Source organism: Poecilia reticulata, unplaced genomic scaffold (genome assembly GCF_000633615.1).
Source record: "Poecilia reticulata strain Guanapo unplaced genomic scaffold, Guppy_female_1.0+MT scaffold_155, whole genome shotgun sequence".
Taxonomy (NCBI): domain Eukaryota; kingdom Metazoa; phylum Chordata; class Actinopteri; order Cyprinodontiformes; family Poeciliidae; genus Poecilia; species Poecilia reticulata.
Window position 1 is genome coordinate 16,406 of NW_007615016.1, and position 4,535 is coordinate 20,940.

The window sequence follows — 4,535 nt, forward strand, 5'->3', positions numbered from 1 at the left end:
GTGTGTGTGTGTGTGTGTGTGTGACTAAATTAGTGGAGGGCACAGTAACCTGGACACTGAAGGCCAAGGTCTGATCCTCCTCCTCATTTCCTTCATCCAATGTAACCAAAACCGTGTCAATTGAAGCAAACAGCACATTCTCAGCTTGAGGAAGCCGTTTATTCTCTCCAGCTTTAAACTATTAGACTTTCTGCTGATGCATTATATATTACATTAACTATTCTGTATTAACTTCTTATACCAGCTCCTCAAGCTTTTGGAGTTTCTAGTTATCCATCGGACATATACGACCTTTACAAAGTTATCAGTAAATTTTAAGTTTGTGTTATGATGCCACCAGAATGTCCAACATTTTATTGGGATTTTATGTGAAGCTGAAGGAGAGTGAAGCATTGTTTTCTGTTTTTGTTTTTTCTGTTTATATTAACTTAAAAACCTTAAAATGAAAGTATTCAGCCTCCACAAGTCGATACTCATGTTTGATTACAACTAAAAATCTTTTTTCGTGGTATGTTTCTATCAGCTTGAGGCTAAAATGTCTGCACATATTGCTTTACAAACTAACTCAAGCTCGGTCAGTTTGGATGGAGAGTGTCTGTAATGACTAGCATTGGTTTTAACTGTCAAGTTTTCAACATAACGCTAAACGTTTAGTGCACATGGTGTGTAAAAAAAGGAACGCAGTGCTTTGCTACTAATTGTCAACACTGCGACAACTAGATAACAAAGCCAGGAAAAAATATTCACTAAAAAAACATAGCAAAGGAGAGGGAACTAGCTTAGTTATGCTAGCTTGACTCTGACAACCCCAACATGTAGATGTGCTGCAGAATTATGTGTTTTGATTCAGTTAAAAAATAAAATAAGGCGCTCTACAAACCAACAGTAACAAATCATCAGTATCACAGGTGTAAATTAGCTACAATCACTGCATAAGAATCAAAAAATAAACATGTTGTTTGGTGTTGAATCCTGATACATAAAGTTAAAGTGGCGTTGTTGCCAGTTTTAATGGCAGTGAGTCTATGTGCAGCGCAGCGATGCAGAGAGCGTGAAAAAAGAAGAATACGAGCGGTTTTGAGTTATTCTTCAGCAGTTTTTCTGCGTTATTTTTCCTTTGCACTAAATTAATAACAGCTACATCTCCAGGTTTCATTTAGTAAACAGTTCTGCTGCAGCAACGCCGCTTAAAGGAAAAGAATGGGGTTGTTGCCCTCCAGCGTGGTGCGCATGTGTAAAATCTACGGCTATAAACGATAACATGCAACGGGTCTGTAAAGCTGCATTAACTTCACAACAACTCGATCCCTAAGAAGATGTTCTAGGGTTCTTCTGAGGCTTTCACAGAACAGCTGGATTTACAATCACATCTGCAGGGCTGTGTGTGTGTGTGTGCGTGTGTGTGTGTGTGCGTGTCTGTGTGTGTGTGTGTTGCTGGCTTTCACTCTTCTGCAGGAACGAAGAACAGGAGTGATTACACACAGCTGCAGCTCGAGGCAGCTCAGAAAGAGTCGTCAATTTGTTCCCAGCGTTCCTTCCGGGTGTTTGCCTCATGTTGGTCCTGTTGTCCCTTCGTCGTTCAGAAGCTCTGGATTTCCCAGGAAACGGTGGGGAAGCTCACCTTTGTCCTGGAACGCACTCACCTGCTTGCAGCTCCACCTCATCCTGGACRAAGAGCAGAGACTGGTCCATATTTAGATTTATTTTTACTTTGTTGTCACTGCTTGGTTACTGGAGTACACAGAAAAAATACTAAAAAAGTATTTGTATATATAAATACTTATAGATGTGTAAAAGTGTTCCTGGTGCACGCAAGAGAAAAAAATGAGGTTCTTCAGAGGAGTAAAGCCAAAAATTATACTGAGAGTAGCACTTCTTCAACATATTTTAATTTACATATTTTAAAAAGTATCTATCCAAGAAATAACTCAAGTAAGAGTAAAAATATACTTGGTAAAACAGACTAATCAAGTACAGAGTAACTGATCAAAACATCAACCATTTAATATTTAGGGTTATGTGTAAGTTCTTTTAAAGACCAGAATATAAATAATTAATTTAAATAACATAATTACAACATTTCAAAACCAAATAAACATTTTTTTTTAATTTTTAATAAGAAATTTTAACAAACATATTTACCCCTGTACTGAACTAAGGCTGATTCATGCTTCTTCTTTATTTTTTCCTGCAAAGGACTTTTTGTTGCAAAAACCTCCAGAAACTGGAAAATGTCCAGAACGTTGCTGATCCTAATGAGAGAATGGAAACGTTAACAGACTGTATAACTCTCCATCACAGCGAGAATTACAAGTAATATTCTCTCAGTCTGAGTCTCAGAAAACAGATCATCCTGTCCAGGCAGCTCTCATCCTGCCCAAGTGAGTCCATCTTCTTTATATGTGCGCAATTCTTTGTCTATATTCTGCTAAAGTCGAAAAAACACAATTTTGCTATTCCGTTGTTTCAATTAAATAAGAGATTAAAATAAAATCACGACAGTCTACGGTGACGACGTAAATATCGCCTATCAGCCAATCAGAGGAGACGTCGGAGTCTTATTGAGACGTTGGAACGACAAGCCCCGCCCACTAGGGGAAATTATAGTCGGCCATTTTACCGAAGAGTGATGGATTCAACACGCTGGAATGACTCACAACTTTCTATGAAGTGTGATGCTGTGACAGCTCTGGTGGAGCCAGATGCACAAAACAACAAAAACAAACAACCATCATCATCTTCCTACTACTTCCTGTCGTCTTCTTCGTGGTTCCGCCAGTTGTAATATCCGGCGGTTGATCATGTGACTTGTGTGATGTGAAAAAAAACGTTTTAGAGGAAAACATGAGGTTTTTGTCGAAAATGGCGTGTTTTTATTCAGTGAATTTACTTTTTTGTAATTTCAACTTGCATCATTTTATGGTTAATGGAAACGGAGCAGAGGATTGAACCGGCAACCTGGAGGCACTCCGGCCGCCATCCTGCTGCTGCCCAGGTCAGATGGTCACAGGGTAAGTTGCTACTTTACTTAAGTCCAAAACATCCGCGGTGGTCGAGATCTGCTGGGATTTTACGCGCCACTTTTTTTCACTTCCGGTACCGATACAGATATCTGAGGTTTAGTATCTGGTGCCGATAGCATACAGAAAAACAGCTGAATTGACTCAAAACGTTTCTTTTTTTTTTTTAAAACACAGACATAGATATACTTAATTACAAACTTACTTTATGATTTAAATACACAAATATCTTAGCAAGCTTGATCTAATATGTGACAACAACTTTAATTTACTGAGTCGGCCAATGTAAATAAATAAAAAAGAACCTGAAACTGACAAAATAGGTTAGGTATGTACAAAAGAAACAGCCACACCTTCTTTCAAATGGTTCAGAAAGTGCAAATAGGAATTATAAATATCATGTAAATAACAAAGCATGACAGGGCTGCACAGTGGCGCAGTTGGTAGAGCTGTTGCCTTGCAGCAAGAAGGTTCAGGGTTCGATTCCCGGCCCCGGTCTTTCTGCGTGGAGTCTCCATGTTCTCCCTGTGCATGGTGGGTTTTCTCCAGGTACTCTGGTTTCCTCCCACAGTCCAAAAATATGACTGTCAGGTTAATTGGTCTCTCCAAATTGCCCCTAGGTGTGAGAGTGGTTGTGTGTCTCTGTGTTGCCCTGCGACAGACAGGTGACCTGTCCAGGTGACCCCGCCTCTCGCCCAGAACGTTAGCTGGAGAGGCAGCAGCACCTCCTGATCCCACTGAGGGACAAGGGTGAAAGAAAATGGATGGATGGATGGATGGACAAAGCATGACATGGCTCAGAGCGTAGAAATACACTGAATAGATCTGTCTTCATGGATCAGTTTTTTCAGGATGGGGATCAATACAGATGTTAATGTCAGATCTGTCCATCTCCAGTTTAAACCACTTTATGTTGTGAGAACTGATGGAAATGATCCTGGAGTTTATTCCTCATTCAGGCCTTTCATACTTTTTTAAACGTTTTTATCACAGCTGGACAACCCCAGACTCAATTTAATGCATTCTTCTAAATGAAAAGCTTTAAAAGTTTTTAATATCTATTTAATAAGATCCTCTGAGGTACATGTCATTTCTACACCAAAATCTTTTTTGATTTCATGAACTCAGAGCATTTTCCACAAACAGATTTATTTTCCTTTTTATTAAACTGCTGAGTTTCTAAAAGCAGGACAAATGCAGAAATACATGTGATACATTTCGTTTTGTTTTATAGATATAACATAAAAAGCCAGATTTCAGTTTGCAGATGTTCACTTGAAATAAGACCAAACTAACTTTTCAGCAAGATATATGAGCTTGTTTTAGGTTTTAATTTAATGTTGGTTATATAGATTATTTCACTTATGACAAGACATTTTCCCCATGTTATAAACAAATTAATCTGTTAATGGAGTTTATTTTTTACTTTTAGTTGCGTTTGTGTACACCTGGTTGTTGTTGTTCTGTTTATTTGAAGAACAAAATACTTTAATAAATAAATGTAAAAAAAAAAAA